Consider the following 20,002-nt stretch of genomic DNA (forward strand, 5'->3'; position numbering starts at 1 on the left):
AGAGAACTCACTCACTGTGGTGAGGACAGCACCAAACCACAAGGGATCTGCCTCCATGACCTGAACACCTCCCACCAGGCCCCACCTCCAACACGGGTGCAGGGGGAGGCGGGCGGGGAGTACATCTCAACATGAGATTTAGAGGGGATGAACATCCAAAGCACATCACCAAGCGTCTCTCACTGCTTCTCATCAGCCTGTGACGCAGGCAACCTGCAGCCTTCGCTGAAACTGATGGAGGACCTTCGGGAAGCTGGCGCTGCTGCGGCCTGAGGTGGTCACCTGGGACTTGAGTGACAGCAGCACCTGCCCTGCTCAGACCCGCTCCTGACTCACCCCTTCCAAGGCCCTCAGATTTCTCCTGTGGTGAACGCTGACCTGGCAAAGATCTTCCCAGCTTAGCTAAGTTGACCCAGTTTAGCGAAACCCCATGGAGACTTCACTCATAGTACCTTTGGAACCCGACTAGCACCAGGACTCACCAGCCTGGCCACAACCTTAGGCTGCTTATGTGAATCCAGACCTCAGATGAAAGGTTAGCTACATGACCCCCACCCTGCACACACACACACACATACATACAGTCACGTGCTGCATAAAGACATTTCGGCCAATGGGACTGCACAGATGATGGTGGTGCCGTAAGATTATAATGGAGCTGGAAAATTCCTTTTGCCTGGTGACATCATCACTGTCCTGATGTCATGGCCCATTGCTCACCAACTACTGCACTGCCAGCCCTATAAAAGTCTAGCACATACAATTATGTAAAGTACATTATACTTAATTATGATAATAAATGGCTATGTTACTAGTTTATGTATTTACCACGTTTTTTATTGTTATTTTAGAGTGTACTCCCACTTACCACAAAAAAAAAGAAAAAAAAAAAAGGTAGCTGTAAAGTAGCCTCAGGCAGGTTCTTCAAGGAGTATCCAGAAGACATTGTTATCCTAGAAGATGGCAACTCCCTGCGTGTTATTGCCCCTGAAGACCTTCCGGTGGGACAGGATGTGGAGGGGGAGACACTGATATTGATGATCCTGCCCCTGTGTAGCCTAGGCTAATGTGTGGGTTTGTGTTTTTGTTTTTAACAAAAAACTTTAAAAAGCAAAAAAAAAAAGTAAAAATAGAAAAGAGCTTATAGAAGAAGAATATAAATATTTTTGCACAGCTGCACAATGTGTGTTTTAAGCTGAGTATTATTACAAGAGTCAAAAAGTTAAAAAATTTAAAGTTGACAAAGTGAAAAAGCTATGGTTAGCTACGGCTAATTTACTAATGAAGAAAAAGTTTTTAAAATAAATTTAGTGTAGCCCAAGTGCACAGTGTTTATAAAGTCTACAGTCATGTACATCAGCGGTTGGTCCCCAACATTTTTGGCACCAGGGACTGGTTTCATGGAAGCCCACTTTTCCACAGACCAGCGCGGGGATGATTTCAGGATGAAACTGTTCCACCTCAAATCATCAGGCATTAGATTCTCATAAGGAGCTCACAGCCTGGATCCCTCACATGCGCGGTTGACAGCGGGGTTTGTGCTGCTATGAGAATCTAATGCTGCGGCTGATCCGACGGGAGGTGGGCTCAGGCAGTAATGCCCGCCCGCCGCTCACCACCTGCGGTGCAGCCCGGTTCCTAACAGACCACGGACTGGTTCCGGTCCTTGACCCTGGGCTTGGAGACCCCTGATGTACGTCATGTCCTAGGTCTTCACATTCACTCACCACTCACTGCCATTTTTTACCTTTTATATCATATTTTTGTGGTACTTTTCCTATGTTTAGATATGTGTAGACGCATCAACACTGTATTACAATGGTCTGCAGTACTCAGTACTGTCTCATGCTGCACAGGTTTGCAGCATAGGAGCAATGGGCCACACCACACAGCCTCGGTGTGTGGTAGGCTCCACCCACTAGGTTTGTGTGAGTGCACCCTGTGACGTTCGCACAATGATGAAATCACCTACGGATGCCTATCTCCAAAGTGCCCCTGTGGCTAGGCTGTGCGTGACTGTGGAAGTATTCGCCCCATCCGCCCCGGTGAGGGCCAGCCCTCTGACTGTGGGCTCTTGCTCAGGCCGCCTGCAGCTCACATCACAGCTTCAGCCTGGAAGGAAGAACTCCACGGAAGAAAGATGGACACCAGGGTTGGGTTAGGTCCAAGTCTGCACGTTAAAGCCTATTTCAAAAAGACTTCTTTAACATTTTCTACACATCCTATTTCATACCAGCTTTTATGAATGTTCTTAGAGATATGTGTACATGACTAAAATAACCCTTATTTCTTGCCCAGTGAAAAAATCTTGCCCCAAAACTCACTTGTAATATTGACAAACTGAGATTCATACTTTGCCACTGATCTAGGAAACTGTAGACAGACTTTCAAAGCAAATGACCTTTTAATATTCAAAAGCATGGCTGTAAATCATTAAACCAAAGTAACTACTACACCCTCCACAATTTCAGTGAGTTCATCTGTGTAATTTGGATGGTCACTCACCTCCACTGTACACAAAGGCAAGGCTGTCTCTTGCCCAGATCAAAGGCATCAGACACCAGAGGCTTCTCCTTAAAAAGAAAACAAGACTTTCACGTGATCTTTAAAGACTCCGGCTGATAAACTTGGCAAGCCTTTCTTCTGTGCACGCATGTGACACACACACACAGAGGGATGAATAGAATCTGTGCAGATGGCTGAAAACTTTCTGATCTCTGTCATGAATTGCAAAGGCACCTAGAAATCAATAGACCTCCTCAGAGTATGGCAGTGACTGTTTCCATGAGTTCATTGAAGTGTCCAAGTGGTCATGATTAATGGAGCTGAAGCTTCACCAGGGGGGAGAGGAATATGTCACTTTATCCTGGGAAATGCCTGCAAAATTCCACATCTGCTTAGTTGGACCTTCTTATAAGTTCAGTATTCACCAGAACAATTCTACTGTCAATGCTGAAATCTCAGTAAAATACATAGGTCCATCTTCCCGCTTTACTCTATAGCCCAAGCCCTAGTACATGCTAAGTAAGAAATAGTAATGAATGCATTCATTAAAGTTCTTGCTGTTGATCAGAATCCCGAAGGACTTCAAATTCACATTCTGCATGCAATAATCCCTTTCCTGTACCATAAAACAAAAGTGTAAAACATTGGCTGGCACTCTAGTAACCTTAGAATAATGCAAGATTATTTTAAATAAATTCCTACTGTCTTCTTACCACTCATTTAGTTGACAAAGGATTTCCTGCTTTTGATATTCTGATAAATTGAGAAAATCTATTAATTTATTAATTCAATAAGTTTTTAAATACATTCTTTATTGTAGATTATGCTAAGCCCTGAGAAAATAGATATAAAATCTAGCTTCTACCCTTAAAATAATATGGTTTAGAAGTTGCTGTAGAGAAGTAGACCAGCAATTATGGTAAGATGGTGGGATAAGTGGCTAGGACAAATGCTTTGAGTGGTGCAGGGGCTGCAGAGGGAGACGCCACCCTGGGGGTGGGGAGCAGTGCTGTCTCTCTGCCATTGTTTAGAATTGCCAGAGGAGGGTGATACTGGAAAGCAGATGAACCTCGAGTTGGTTTTAGTTTTTAATCATTGTTTTTTTAATTCTCTGCAAACAACGTACCCCTTAATGCCCCCAACACTCCTAGGCCACACTCCTCCTGGCAGAGGCCAGGGTGAGGCATCTCAGGGGTCCGGGGAGAGGAACATGGACTTGAGCCCCAGCTCTGGGCCAACCTCTCAGAGGGCTAACAGGGATTCCGGGGCAGCTGAGCCCCAGTTGAGACCCTCCAGTTCTGGCCATGATTTGAACATTAATCTTAATGTGATGTGGTTTGAGGCCAGGCTGATAAGACCCAGGGACAGTCAGTTAGAATGTAATGTGACAGAGATGCCACGTGGTTCAGAGGGGCACAGAAGAGAGAGGGTGCCGCCCTACATTGGTGGAGGATCTATAGAGATGCCAGGGAGGAGTGAGGTGGAGGTGACCAGTGGGCAGGATGGGAGGCTGGGTCACAGCATGGAGCAGCTGAGGGCCAGGGACACCTGTTGGCACAGAGGGAGCTTGGAGCAGACTGAAAGGGAATGGGAGATGGAGAAGTGGACAAAGGGCCTTTGTACTGTCCTGAGGAACAGGATGAAAATGAGGACTGTACCTTATGCTTCTCTGCCCTAGTGTCTCCCTCTTCAGATTTCAAGCAGGATTCCTAACATATCAAGAAGCATTTAGCAATCTTCCTAATAAATCCACACCACTGAAGAGAATTAAGCAGGTGAGTCTGTCAGGTTATAAACCTTCCTCTGGCTAGACCCAGAGACTGGCTGACAAGGAGAGAGGGTGAGGACAGGGGATTAGGGAACAGGGAGGCCATAGAAACAAAAGGCCATGGGAACAGGGGGTCCTTGGGGACAGGGAAGTCATGGGGACAGGACGCCATGGTGACCAGGGGCCATGGGGACAGGAGGCCATAGTGACCAGGGGCCACAGGGACAGGAAGTCATGGGGAAAGGAGGCCATGGGGACAGGGGCATCAGGCACAGGAGGCCGTGGTGACCAGGGGCCATGGGGACAGTAGGTCACAGGAAAGGAGGTCATGGGGACAGGAGGCCATGAGGACAGGGGGGTCATGGGGACATGGCTCATGCCTGGTTGGTGCAGACCAGAGGGGTGCTGATTGAATTGTATTTACTGGAGATAAGCTGTGGGATCCGTATCTGTTGAGATGGTTGGGCATGAGAGTGAGGGAGGACTCTAGGCTGCCCCCCGTTTCTAGCAGGAATGATTTGGACACAGTTCAGAGGGACAGCAACCAGAAAGAGGATGAGGATTCTGCAGGAAGGGGATAGAATGACCTGGAGCATGTTGAGTTTGGTGTCAGAGGAGATTGTGCTGCAATTGTCTGTAGAAAGGCTCAGCAAATGTTAGAAGTTGGTGCACAAGCAAAAAGCAATGGGGCAGTCCCACAGCAAGATGTACCATGTGACAGAGAAAAAGTGCTAGGACAGGACTCTTGGAAGTACAACCCTGGGGAGCAGCTGTGAGGCCACCAACCTACAGGGGGAGAACAGAAAGGCCTGCGGTGGGAGAGGCAACAGGAGAGCCTGGAGCTCAGAAGCCAGATAATTTCAAGGAGCAAATGCCCACTGCAGCACAGAACGATAGAAATAAAATGCAAGTCGCCAATGTTCTAGTAGCCACCCTAAAAAGAAAACCAAAACATGAAATCCATTTTAATAATATATTTTGTTCAACCCAATATAGCCAAGATGCTGTGATTTCAAAATGTAATGAAGATCTTAAAGATCAAGATATTTTACATTCTTTTTCTGGAACCAAATCTTGGAAACCCGGTATCACATTTTACACTTATAGCACATCTCAATTCAGACACCAAATTTTCATCAGAAATGCTTGATCTGTATTTAGAGTTTATACAATTTACAGTTGAAAAACTACATTCACAAATGCAAGTGGTTCCAATTGTACTTAAAAGTTTTTCAACAACTGAATAAAGTATCTGTTTTTAAGTGTAAAATAATTAAAAATTCTGTTCGTTGTACAAATGTACAAATTCCTACATTTGTAGTGTTCTGTAGCCCTCTGCACAGTTACTGAACAGGGCAGTTCCACAGCCTCAAATGAGGCCTCTGGGCTTGACCATGGTGGGATGCTGGGGTCTAGAGCACTGATGGGGGCACAGCCTGACAGTGGGGGGGTTACAGGTTGAGAGGAAGTGGAGAAAATGTCAACGATGTAAATCTCCTGGATACTGACTTTGTAACGAAAGAGATAATAAGGTAGCCACAGGGGACCCCGAATCACAGGAGGTTTATTTTTTTCTAAGACAGGAGAGTGAGACAGAGATTGAAATACGGGTGAATGACTGATGCAGCCTAAAAGCCCTGCTGAGACCAGCATGCGATCATGACAGTGATAACAACAAAGTTCTGAGTGCTTTCTGTGCGTTGCCTATCCTTACTTTATGTGTTGCCTCATTTAATCAACATGTAGCCGTGGAAGGGTAGGTTTTGCTTTTAGAAAAAAAGTAGAGACTGGAGAGATCACTGTGCCGCCACGATTGGACGGACACATCACCCAGTCAGAGAGCAAGCCCTGAGGAGGGCTTGGATGCTGGCGCTGGGGTCCTGGGAGTGACAGGAAAGCCACCCCAGTGATGTCTGCACTGCAGCTTCGCTTTCGATTTATCATGTGCATAGCTGATATGACGCAGCTTCTGACACAGGAACGACGTGGGAGCACAGGAGGAAGGGGGAAGTCACACCCCCGGGGGTGGATTCCAGCGCCTCAAAGGGTGTCACCTGAGAGGAGCATTTGAAGACCACAGTAGGGGTGAGGAATCACCTCTACAATCCTCTTATTTGTCCACCATGACCAAGTCCCGTGCAAAAACCCGTTACAGACCTTCTGGTGGATGACTAGAAATCATAAGGAAAACCTGCTTCCAAACCAGCCCTGCAGGGAAACAGCTGCTCACACATGCAGAAAACATGTCTAACCCACTTCAAAGACTCTGTGCGTGTCTAACCACCAAAAGGAAAGAATTCGGAAAGGAAAGCCATCAATAAGTTTTTGGGGGAAGACAGGTTCAGCGTTTTTGATTGCTCTGTTGAAAGGCAGAGCTTTCTGCCCCCTTTTTTCTTTTGCTGATCTGGAGCCAATAAAGCTATTGACATAATTTTTTTTTAAGCTGAGTCCTAGAAATGTGTTAGAAAAAACAGTGTGTCCATCTGGAATAGCAATTTTGGTACATGAGAGACAGTGACTTCACCTGACTTGGAGAATTCCACTGCCAGCCAGTTCCCAAAGATTCTGCAAGAGAAGAGGTGCTGGAGGAGGAGCTGGGCCGTAGCGCCAGTTACCCAAGGAGGATCCCACGTGAAAAGACTGATCCAAGGCTCACTGCTTCATAGGATCAGATTGGTTCATTCTCTTTTTCTTTTTCTTTTTTTTTTTGAGACAGAGTCTCACTGTGTCGCCCAGCCTGGAGTGCAGTGGGGTGATCTCGGCTCAATGCAACCTCTGCCTCCTGGGTTCAAACGATTCTCCTGCCTCAGCCTCCCAAGTAGCTGGGATTACAGGTACCCACCACACCTGGCTAATTTTTGTATTTTTTTTTTTAGTAGACATGAGATTTCACCATGTTGATCAGGCTGGTCTCAGACTCCTGACCTCAAGAGATCCACCCACCTCGGCCTCCCAAAGTGCTGGGTGTGAGCCACCACGCCTGGCCTCGGGCTGGTTCATTCTCATGGAGAGGATTGGCTCAGGGGATCAGTGATGTCTGGTCATATGAAGACAGTAATAAGACTCCACAATGACAGCTAATATTTATATTAGGTCGGTGCAAAAGTAATTAGGTTTTTGCCATTGAAAGTGATGGCAAAAACCTGATTACTTTTGCACCAACCTAATACAGTGCACTTGCCTGGTACCAAGCGAAGTTCTGAATGCTTTATATATTTTCCTATTTAAATTCCTTTAAACTTCATAGCTACCCTTGCAGATAAGGAAACTGAGTCCCAGAAAGGTGAAGTAACTTGCCAAATGTCACATAGCTAGTAAGGTGCAGAGCCAGAATTTGAACCTAGGCTCTGAGTTGGCCAAAGTACCTGCTAACCCCATGTTTTATCTCAACTCAGATGTCCTCTAAGATTGTTCTTGTGCTTAAATCCCTGTGGGCCCAGTGAAAAAGGAACTGACACAATTATGGAAAAGTTGCTGAGATTTTCCAAGCTAAAATTTCACCCAGATTATCCTAATGTATATATACCTGCCATTTTAGGGGTCAGGACTTTACTAAAATAGGACTGGATATTTCCCTAACTTACATTTAAATAAAATTTTTCTGCTACCATTTCCAAAGACAGTAGAGTGTGGTTTATTGATCATGAGTCAGAGCTATCCCAGAGCATGAGGAAATAATGTGGTTTTTTTATTAGCTGGGTTCCTGATGAAGGTCCTAGCTGCTTCCAAGAGGAGCCAGGGGAAGAAGTGCCTGTTGGCAACATCATAAAGTCTGTGAGTCCAGCAGAAGGCTGAGAGCGGTGGCAATGGGCCCGTGGGGACTTCAGGTGTTATCCACACCTGTGGTCAGGCACCTGTCGTCCTTGAAGAAATAAGTGACCTAACATGTCGTTTACACCGGAGCAGGGGCCGTCGCAAAGAATGATGAAAGAAGCTGCACTTGAGCTTCGGAAAACTGAAGAGCCCACTGCAAAATCCCTCTCTTTGGATCAGTCAGATTTCTGAACTCCAGATGGCAAATCCCATTAAATAAACACACCAGAAAGCCTGGAACAGTCTAGAGCTACATCACATGTCAGAGTAAGTGACACCCACCTCCTGCTTGATGTCCCGAAGCTGCAGAACTGAGCCAGCCTGACACCCAGGAGTCCAAAAGGAAAGAACCAGCTCCTGCTCCTGGATAACAGTCGCCTGGACCTGAGGTCTTCCCCACTAGTGAGAAACCTGACAGGGACCCCAGCTGGGCTGCTGGGGTTTGAGATTGATAGCAAATCCCAAATGTGCCTGCTTCTTAGAGCTCTGTGCACTTCTCAGCTTCTTCGTAACCATAGCCAGTCCCGAGTCATGTCCTTGTTCCTAGAGCTTTAGCCGCAAGTCCCAGCGATAGGAGGACAGAAATCTTGAAACTTGCTGAGATGCCTCCTTGAGTTTCGTGGGGGGCAACCCAGCTTGCAATGGCAGGACTATAAAAATGAGGTAGAGAAAGGAAGTGGTATTTATCAAGTACACACTATGAGCCAAGTTTTTTTTCATGCATGATCCCATTTAATCGTTAAAACCTTATAAGGCAGTGTTATTATCCCTGTGTACAGATTAGGAACAAAAACACAGAACAAAGCAGCGCAGCTTCAAGCTGTAAAGCGGTAACCTGAACCCAGCCTGCTTGACTCCCAAGCCTGATTCCAAAAACTGTTGGTATCATTGATAGCAAATCCTAGAACCTGAGAGCTGGGAGAGGTGTCAGAGATGGTGTGACCCAACCCTTCAGACTCAGGGGGAAGAAGCACAGTCCCAAGAGCTAAAGTCACGTGTCCAAAGCCACCGTGACATTGGTTCGCCGTATTAGCATGCTGCTGTGAAAGTTGGTAAATTAAAACATCGCCCGTATATTGGTCACAGTTTCCGTGGGTCAGAAGTCCAGCCACAGGGTGGCTCAGTCGGCTCTTTGCTTAGGGTCCCACAAGGTCAAAATCAAGGCGTTGGCAGGGCTGTGTCCCTTTCTGGGGGCTCCAGGAAGGACTCCACTTCCAAGCTCACTTATGTAGTTGGGAGAATTCACATCCTGATAGCTACAGGGTGTAAGTTCCAATTTCTCCACTGGTTCCAGGCCTTTTCAGCTCCTTGGGGCCACCTGCATTCCTGGACTCAGTGACCCTCCCTCTGCAAGCCCCCAGCAGCCCATGGAGCCTTCTCACCTTTCCATCCCTCCCACCTCTCCTTCAGCCCCACCTCTCGGATGCCAGTGAAGAGAGGTCTTTGCTTTTGAGGGCACATGGGATTTAGCTGGGCCTGCCCAGAGAGTTCCAGATGATCTCTCTATTGTGAGGTCCATACTTTTCATCACCAGATAGTTCCAGATGATCTGTCTATTGTGAGGTCCATACCTTTCATCACATCTGTAAAGACCTCTTCCCACGCGACGGAACATAGTCACAGTTTCCAGGGGTGAGGGCCCGAACATCTTTGGGGGACCATTCTGCTGACCACATGGTAGCTTTAACCAAGGCTAGAGGAGAGGGTTATAAAAGCAGAATGAAAGTGGCAAGCCACACAAATCAGGCACGGCCTGTGTCAGGAATCTCACAGCTTCCAGTTAGAGGCTGTATCAGCCACGGGGACGTTTTTTTCCTATTCCCTGCCACTCCTGCAGGGCAAGGGAGAACCATGGCCCACGTGGCTTTTCTGGGCGCTCCAGGCCTGTTTGGGGAGCATGCCTGAGCCCCTTTGTGAGGCCGTCTGCTGATCCGCAGAACATCAACAGACGGATGTGCAAAAGTAAATACCAAAAGCTTATTGCAAAATATTCATTCATATGTTAATTTATTCAGTTATTCAGTAAACATTTATGGAGAGCCTACTGCAAGCAGGCAATGTGAAAAAGGTCTGTGGATTTGCAACAACTTTGAATTATTCATAAGGCAGCTTCCTTGCCTGGTATGAATAACTGAATTGACCACATTTGGGCCTTTGTAAAAATCAGCATTCACACGGTCCGTTTACACTGCAGATCCCAGCATTCACACGGTCCGTTTACACTGCAGATCCCTCCAGGGCAGGGCTGGGGCTGGTGGCAAAGTGGCCAGCCCTGCTTCTCAGGTGGATGGAGGTCGGTACCAGAGATGACCCACCCCTACAAACAAGGCTCAGGGGACCTGCAGTTGTTGTTATCATGCATTCAGGGCCCCGTGTCCTGTCGCTGTCAAAGCAGGGGAGTCTCATGAAAACAATTGCCAAGCATGACCCCTGCCAGGCTCCCTCGGTGAGGCCAGCAAGGATGTTCTTGGGGCAAATGTAGTGGACCCTCAGTTCCTACCCCACCAGAGCTCTTGGCTTCCATAGTTCAGAGCCAGGCAGCACCTTCAGAGCATCAGCTCCTCTCCAGACCGACTGACATGCAAAAATCTGAAATGATCCCAACAACAACTGATGGAGTGCTCGCTTTTCAAAAGGACCCGGCATTCACTAGCAAGCATCTTCAAATAGCAGGCTTTCTTTCAATGTGGGTCATTCATTTAGTGACCAATTCAGACATTTTTTTTTTTTTTTTTTTTTTTTTTTGAGATGGAGTCTCGCTCTGCTGCCCAGGCTGGAGTGTAGTGGCCGGATCTCAGCTCACTGCAAGCTCCGCCTCCCGGGTTTACGCCATTCTCCTGCCTCAGCCTCCCGAGTAGCTGGGACTACAGGCGCCCGCCACGTCGCCCGGCTAGTTTTTTGTATTTTTTTAGTAGAGACGGGGTTTCACCGTGTTAGCCAGGATGGTCTCGATCTCCCGACCTCGTGATCCGCCCTTCTTGGCCTCCCAAAGTGCTGGGATTACAGGCTTGAGCCACCGCGCCCGGCCTCAGACATTTTTTTAAGACCAAGTCTCACTCTGTCTTCAGGCTGACTCTCAGGCTGGAGTGCAGTGTGTCATCTTGACTCACTGCAACCTCCACCTCCTGGGTTCAAGCAATTCTCCTGCCTCAGCCTCCCAAGTAGCTGGAACTACAAGTGCACACCACCATGCCCAGCTAATTTTTTTGTATTTTTAATAGAGATGGGGTTTCACCATCTTGTCCAGGCTGGTCTCAAACTCCTGACCTCAAACAATCCACCCGCCTCGGCCTCCCAAAGTTCTGGGATTTGATTCAGACTTTTAAAACTGAAAGAGGCCTTGCAGTCCAAACTTTTCACTTTAAAATAAGAAAAACAGGCCTCAAAGAGGCAGCGGGTCTTGCCCAGGATCACAGCCAGCTGGTGCCAGCAGGACTAGAACTCAGAACCTCTGAGCACTGCCCTCTCCCATCTCTCCACCCTGCCTCCTACAGCAATGCTTACAGAACGCAGCTTATAAAAGGATAAGCACATGCACCGGGTGTAGCACATCCCGAGCTACGGCCAATACACCCATCACTTCACACAGCACGAGGACACTGGCTGAGAGCTGAAGAGCGGGGTTCTCATCCAATTCTACACTGCAAATTGTGTAACCTTAGGTAAGTTGTTCAGCTTCTCTGGATCTCATTTCCCTCATATGTGAAATGAGCCTTGACCAACTGGCATTTAAAGCCCTCCCCATCTCCAGCATCCATGACTCAATGCAGGAGGCCATGCGGGGTTAGCCGCATGCCAGGAGCACAGCAGAAATGTGGAAGGGCTTGGCCTGAGAGATGCTGCTTTGATGTGTGTGGTGCAAGGCGTGAGGCTGGAGTGGCGTCTGCAGAGTCGGAGTACAGGAGCACTGGCAGGTGAGGAAACCCCCTTCCCAATCTCCAGAGGCTCGCTGTGAGAGGCAGAGAGCTGGCAGGGTAGGCGGATCAGATCGAATCGAATCTTGCAGGAAGCAAGGCCCACCCATGCCTGTCAGCTCTCCTACTCCGCAGAAATCACCGTCCCAGTGGCTTCTGCAAAGGGGACACTGCAAGGCCTCTCCAGTCACCACTATCCCCTGTTACCCTGTGAGCAATGCCTTCCATCCTAGCCAAGGGGGAACGAGGAGGGTGACTGTGTTCTGGGCCATTGCACTTATTTTTTTTTTTTTACCTGAGGCAAAAGGCAAGGAGAGCAGAGAGCTGCCTGGAGTCCAGCGGGCCTCAGCTCTGCTTTCCTGGAGGCACCATCCTCCCTCCTCACCCCTCCCCATGACAGAGAGAGCACTGGATGTGCCAGGAGGGCTCTGCACTTGACCTTCACCTCCACCTCAGGAGAAAGAGAAGACAGATATGATTCACATTTTATAAATGAGGAAACAGAGGCTCTGCGAAGTGACCTTGCAGTCCTGCACGCCATCACAGGACACAGTTAGGAAGGCGGCAGAGGCTGCCCTGTGAGAAGACAGTGTGAGGTGTAGACGTGGCTTCCACAAATGGCAGAGGAGCCCCGCAAGGATGGTAGGAAGACACGCTGTGCCCGGCACAGTGCACAGTGCACAGTGAGAAAACCAGAGACGCCGACTACTCAGTGAGGAAAGCATGTCCAAGACTCGCAAGGCTGACAGAGGAAGGAACGAAGCCCTAGCTGGCTGAAGCTGCACCAAGGGCCCGTGAGTTCAGAGAAGCTCAGGAAGGGAGAAAGCCGGTAAGGGCTCTGTGGCCCCACTTCCCATCTCACTCACCATCATAACACCGTTTGCTTGGCAAAAATAGGTGTGTTAGACCTCAAGATAATAATAAATGTTGTCCAAAGACAGGAAAAAGGAGCCAAACCCCAGATGTTTTCATTCTGTGGGGCAATATTATGGTTTCCACTTTCACATTTGCCCTCTGTGTAGAAAAACAGAGCACGGAAGGGGGTGCAGACAGGACTTCTCGCTCTCATTTCTTTCTAGCTACTATTGTGGCTTTTATCCTCCGTGGTAGACTTGAAATTCCACCGGCACAGGTGGTTACTCTGATCTCTCCCAGCAAGAGTTAAGCACATAAAAAGGAAACCACCTCTGAAAAGCAGCAAAACTCTCGAGTTAAGAACCAAAATATTTAGAAAGGCAACCTCTCAAAAAATGTTTTAAGTATATTCAACACATGGAAATTCCCATGCCAAGAACAAAGGTGCTCAGCCCAGTGAGAACGTAGAGATTAGCAGGGAACGGGAAGGCAGCCGGTGCTCAGGAGGGAAACAGCTCCGAGACACTCCTGTGCCCGCCTCGTGGAGTCACCGGGGGCTCGGGGCATGCCTGGGCCTTCGTCGTGTCCTAACGACACCCAGAATCGAGGTTTCCCTGTGCACTGTGATGGTGTAGCTCTGAGCATAAGCACAGGCCTGCTGCACAGGTCACATCTGGAGGAACCCAGGGAAGGAGCCCCCTCCCAGGGGAACTGGGTAAGGGTGGGAGGCGCCAGTTTGCAGGTTATCTGGCCCTGGCCTATTATTTTACCGAGAAAGGAGTGATTAGCCTGAGATCACCGTGGGGCTTGGTGACAGGGTAGGGACCAGGACTCAGAGCTTTGCACTCCTGGTCCAGAGATGCATCTGCAACTGTCAGCAGAAAAGCTGATGCTCCGCCACTCCCGCTGCAGACCTGGGAGGTTTTCCTCTGTCTCCCCACCATTTCCTCCGCGGGTGGCCCCTGGCTTCTGTTCTCTCCTCTCTCCACCCGCTCTGCTTCACGTCCGTGGCCTGGGGACAGCTATTTCTGTGGCCTGTGCTAGGCAGGGCGGGCGTGATGTGGGCAGGAGGACTTATGTAGGGAGCTTTAAAGGAAGAGAGGGGCTGTGAGGCTCCTGGGTCTGGTTGATTCCACGCGTTTGATTAACTGCCGGTCATGCAGTTCCCCACTTAGAGCTGCCCCAGTGGGCCGTTCCTTCCTGCACGAGGTCATCACTCCCAGAAGTGCCATGCCCCTCCCGGGACATCCAGGCTCTGAAGGGGGCCGCCTACGTGCTCCCTTCCTCGGGGACTCCAGGTGAGCAGTTTGCCCCGTGGAGACACAGCCTGGGCCTGGCAGAGGCATCCTGCAGGTGGCCCAGCTGGGGTGAGGGCTGCGGAGGCTGCACCTCCCACTTGGATTGTCTCACTCAGTAACTCATGAAGGCAGGATTTTTATTTCTTTTTTTTTTAGTACTCACTGGATTCTAACAAAAACTAGGGAGGAATGACAGTTTTATCAGCATGCAGCTGGAATGTCTGATTGTCAGTTTTAAAAGTCAACACCTATTTACGAGGTGAGGTTTAACCTCTATGGAATTTGTACAGTGTATGGATTTGTAATCCTTGATCCTCAGAAAATACGAATGTCTGTGTGACTTTAGACTACACGGGCAGATGCCGTCTTTTTGATCATCTGGACGTCCATTTAGACAAACTTGAGTGAGTGACTGAGTGAATAAAGTATTTCCAGTTCTGTTTATTTTAATCCACTCTAATCCTAGCTTTTTAGAGGATATTACATAAAATTATCTCAAATCATGTCAAAATGAAATTAACTTCAAATCTAATTTTAAAAATAAATGTGATAGAACTTTTTATTGGTAGCAATCCGTAAAATCGACTATGTTAATGGAGTATGTATGTTCATGTCTAACTGCGTATTCTCATCTTTGCGGCTACTTGGTTGAAATTGGGGACCACATCTTTATATCTACAAACTACTCAGAGGTATGGAGAATAAGAATGAGCCGCCCCCTAATGAGTGAACTTCCCTGAGCATCTTCTGGGTGAGACAGGGCTTTCCAAACGACATCCAGGGACACTTCCATTCCGAAAAGCCCTTCCTGCTGCCCGCTGCGGAGACAGGACTCTTTCCTCAGCAGCCTGGCTCTGGAGACAGAGTTCCATGGGATGTCAATATGTTTTACTTTAAAAATACTTTAAAAATAAGAAAAGTTCTACAGACAAATAAGTTCGGAGAATGCTTGATTCAACAAAGGATATCAGCTTTGTTTACATAAATTGACATACTACCCGGGCAACGCCCATCCCCTCACGATGTCACTTTCAAGAACCTCTGGGTAAACTGAGTTATAGCTCACCTGGCTACAGCTTGGCTGACAGCAGAGCCCCAGATTATCCAAAGCAGTCTTTCCTATGCCAAGGGAGAGGCTGGCTTTGGAATGCAACCTGAGACACGCAGATGTCTGAAACCTCCGGGGCATGGATCATTCTCTCTTTCTTTTCCTCCTCTTCCTTCTCTCTCCCTGTCTTTTCACCCCAATCACGAATCCCAACAGCTTGCTCCCTTGGCCTCTCTCTTAGCAACTGAGCATCTAGGTAAACAGTGTGGTTGCAGCAACTGCAGATAAACCAAAACCTAGGTGCTCCTTGCATAGAAGCATAGAACAATGAAGCATAGATTTAATCTTGGTTGTAGAGGTTAAGAAATTAAAAGAAAGCTAATTTGCTCACATCAACTTTTAGTCAGGGATTATTGCTCTATGAAGGGGGTGAAAGTGTGTGTGTGTGTGTGTGTGTGTGTGTTACATATGCAAACTGCATTAAGATGATTTCAAGCATTCTAATAAAAACTGACAAGACCAATTGGCTAGTTTGGTGTCTCCCAACTTCCCACTGCCTGGCTGTCTTAGTCCAACTCCCACAACCCAAACACCTCCCCCAGGTCCACCTCCAACATCAAGGATCAGATCTCAGTATGAGGTTTTAGGGGTCAAACATTCAAACTACAGCCCTGGCATCCTATCTAGCACCTATGTCCATCTGAGGCTGAATGATCCAGCTGTCATGTGGGTTAACTCCCCAAGCCCCTTGTGTGACTCTCTTCCTGGTCTACAGGTGCTAGACTCTGCGGCAGTGCCCATGGTGCAGAAGTGCAACCCCCAGCCCCAGGTGTTTGCCCCCCACCCAGCTGGCATCTGAGCAGGAGAGGAATCTGGGGTAGGAGGCCTGGTAACTCGGCTTGGAGGTCAGTCTGTCCCCAGGGCTTCTCTCTGGCACACAAGTCTGACATATCAGACCCTCCTCTGCACACGCTGGACAGTTTTTCCATTTGCACTGTTGGTTTTGTTCCCCTTTTTGTGTGCACAATGATAGGCTATCATTTCAGAGCCTGCCAGTGCAGGACAGGGCGGGCTTTCTTGAAGTGTCTTATCTGTTTCTATTGTGAGCCTCCCCGGCTCCCACCCTCTGCCCGTTGCTTAGTGCCAAGCATCCCAGGAAGACCAACCCAGGGCTTCACAGAATGGGTCCGCACCTTGATGCCAGAGCTCTGCGATGACTTCATGCTTTGGAAGAAGGTTTACCTTATCGTAAACCCCAAAACGACAGATGACACCTCAGGAGCTGGCCTCGCCGAGGCCTGTGCAGCTTCCCGCAAGGTGCTCAACTCACGGGCTTGCCTGCTACTCCAAGGAAGGGGCACTGAGCACGTGCTGCTGCAAGAATTGCCTGGCATCCCCCCCGTCATTCATTCGTTCACTCACGTATTCCTCCACTCAACACAAAACATCCTCTAGATGTTTCCGTATAACAGATCATAGAGGGACAGACGGGGGTAGGTGAGGAGGAAGGGTGATGCTGGAGGAGTACTAAAAACTTTAGAATAGGAAAAAAGTGCTCTCCCCACCCCCCGAGAGCATTAGGACAAATACTGAATGCATTCGGGGCCTAAAACCTAGATGACAGGTTGACAGGTGCAGCAAACCACCATGGCACATGTACACCCATGTCACAAACCTGCACATTCTGCACATGTATCCCAGAACTTAAAGTAAAACAAAAAAGTTTTAAATAGTAAAAAACAAATGCAGTCCACTCCCACGAACAAGGAAGTGTTTTAAGAGCAGTACAACATAAAGATATATCAATAAGAACACTATTACTACAACAACAAAAAGATAGAAGGCAGAAAGTCTAAACCTCCCACAGTAAGGGATTGGCTGAATGAGACACAGTAACCACGTGTGCACCATACAGCCGAGAAAATGAACGAGTATAGTTCAGTGTGCAACGACAGGCAAAGACCCAAAGGAGCATCAGGAAGCAAAAAGACAGATGGACTCTGAAATCAGCCTATTCTTCTTTAACAAAAACAAATATAGATTCAAGTCTACGCTTTCAAACACAGTGAAAATTTCTGGAAGGATAAACAAGAAACAGTTCACAATCTTTAAAGAATTGAAAGGAAAAAAAAAAACTGTTGACCTGGAAATCTATACCCAGAAAAAAAAAATCTCTCAACAATGAAGGCAAAATAAAACCTTTTTCGGACATATAAAAGCTGAAGGAATTCACCTCCAGCAGAGCTGCACGACAAAAAGTGTTTAAGGAAATTCTTTAGGCAGAAGGAAAATTATACCAGGTGGAAATCTAGAGCTACACAAAGAAATGAAGAGCACCCAGAACTGAAAAATAATCTCGATACCATTTTGTAAAAATTTTTCCTACAGAAACTCACACTTTGCTCTCCTTTTCTCTTCCTGTATCCCAAAGTAAGATGGCTCCTGCCAAAGTTTAAGGAATTTCATAAAAATATTAGTCAATGTTAATATTATTGAATATCACAAATCTAACACTCATAGCTCATAGCAGTTACTCATTAAATGTAGGAGGAAGGATGGAAGGAAAAAGAGAGGGAGAGAGATGAGAGAAAGAGGAAAGAAGAAAGGAAAGAGAAAGACAGGAAGCAGGGAAGGAAGGGAGAGAGGGAGGGAGGGAGGAAGGAAGAAAGGGAGGGAGGGACGGAGGGGAAGAGGAAGGAAGGAAAGAAGGAAGGAAGGAAGGAAATTTTTATTTCTCACCTGTTGCTGCAACATTTCCCCTTCCCTTGAATAAACGGCTGCCTCCCTGCACCTCTCTGCAGAGTGCTCACCCAGCCGTCATCTCCTGGGACCGTGGGAGAAAGTAAGAATGAGCTTTACATTCTGGCTTTCCAAGGCTGTGGCCTCCATTCTAAGGACTTACAGGATATTGAACCAACCACCCCCAAAAGGGAGCACTTTGTTCAATCACTGCAAGACCAAACAGCAAGTCTCTGAAGCCCACAGAAACATTTCTACACCCTGCACAGGGCTTACACCCTGCACTGGGCTTGCAGTGATGACAGGCTCAGTGCATTCCTCCCGGGCTTCCTTGAAATTAAATCATGTGCAGCATATTTACATTCTGCCCCCAAATCTTACCACAGGCCAAAGAACCCTGATCTAGCCTGACTGGAATGAGCCCTCATTAATACCCTGCATCCTCACGGTGGCACAGGGTCCCGGGAATGTGCCCTTCAGTAGGCTGAGCTGCACGTCGTCAAGACAGCCCAACAATCTCATGACAAATTCGTCCAAACAATTACCTAGCCCTGTGTAAACAACACCAAGAAAAATATCTGACAGCGTTTTTTTTCACTTGTTACCGGTCAACACGCCCTGTGGATCTTAGGTTTGATCTTCACGATGCAAAAAGGACCCAGGACTACAGTCAGCTGAGCCAAACAATTGTCCATGTTTGTATAGACGAAAAATAACCCTTGCCAGAACTTCTCACACTTCAAGTTGCTGTGGCGAACAGAGACTGATACAAAGTTCTGCTTCGATACACAGACTGATACAAAGTACAGTATCAGTGCAGACGCCAATACCAATACAGATACAGATACAAAGATGGACGTCTAGAGAGTCTTAAAGATTGGTCTTTTGTCCCAGCTGGAGTGAGTCCTGTCCCCACTGGTGGCATGAGTCCCACTCTGACGTGTCTGGGAGCAGGTTATTAGGAGCCAGGTCATCATGGGTCTTGTGTGTGCTTGTGGCTGAGGAGGGACCCTCAGCAGGACAGAAGGGGCCCTTGGAGCTGACCTTCCTCAGGCCAAAATAAACAGGCTCTCTGTGGTCATTACTTTAAGTAGATAATTTAATCGGTCTTGACATGCTTTCTATACACAGGCAAGAGCACGCCCAAACTGCTGCTGGGTCTGTGATATGGGAAAAGGTCTGAGTTTTCCAGTGACTCCTGGATATAAAAATAAATAAAAGGGGAGGAAGAGCTGTATTAATTCTTTTCCCTTCATGCAGTATCACTGAATTTTTTCCAGAGGTCTAACGAAGAAAACAATCCTCCAAACCAATTTTTTCAAGGAAGTTATTCATTTTTCCTAATCGTCCTAAAACACCATGACTGCAGAAGACCCTTTGTCCCACAGACTCCCCTGCGTGAAGGCTGGTCTCCATGAACTAGTGCAGCCCCAGTCTACGCTTTCTAGGGGGAGGGAGCAGGGAGAAGGGGAAAAGGGCTGAGAGAAGAGAGGGGAAGTGGGGAGGAGGGAGCACAAAGTCATGATGCTTTAGTGTTTAGAAAAACATAATTAATTAAAAGAAAACACGCATTTAAACAAGTTTCTGCTTCTTTTCCAAAGCAACAAAAGACTCCTTTAGGCAAAGGGATTAGAGAAGTGTAGGGTCCGTGTTTAAATTTCAGGAAGACTTTGTTTCTGCTCATCCAAAATTTTCTTCTTTCCTGGAGGGTGAGCTCTAGATTTCGCTTCCCCAGAGGCAGTTTCGGGACATTCTGTAGGCCTGGCTCCCCCTCCCCCAGGCTGCTCCCAGACGTTCCCCAAAGGAGACATGCTGGTCACCCGCTTAACACTTCCTTCTTACTCTGGAAGCACGAGCTCAATTTCTCTTTACCCAGGCAACAAGAGCCCTGGACTCACCTTTGCTTTCTTCCTGCTATACACTCTAAAATCCCTGTCACAAAATAAAGTCACCCCTACAAATCTGTATCGGTTGTTCCCTCCTGATTCCTTCCTTCAGGGCAGCTCCCAGCAAATGAATGGCATCTCCATGGAACAGGCTGTCCTGTTACAAAAAGGCCCCA

The 20,002-nt window shown here is 47.6% G+C and overlaps 1 long non-coding RNA gene across 1 annotated transcript; it reads right to left on the minus strand.

The window, feature by feature from the left end:
- Positions 1-2,385: 2,385 nt before the first annotated feature.
- On the minus strand, positions 2,386-7,022 carry LOC103879546. The gene is made up of 2 exons (XR_640212.3): positions 4,164-7,022; positions 2,386-3,121 (listed from the first exon to the last, which is right to left on the minus strand). It is a non-coding gene; the product is annotated as an uncharacterized LOC103879546 (long non-coding RNA).
- Between the last annotated feature and the right edge of the window lie 12,980 nt (positions 7,023-20,002).

Source organism: Papio anubis, chromosome 19 (genome assembly GCF_008728515.1).
Source record: "Papio anubis isolate 15944 chromosome 19, Panubis1.0, whole genome shotgun sequence".
Classification (NCBI taxonomy): domain Eukaryota; kingdom Metazoa; phylum Chordata; class Mammalia; order Primates; family Cercopithecidae; genus Papio; species Papio anubis.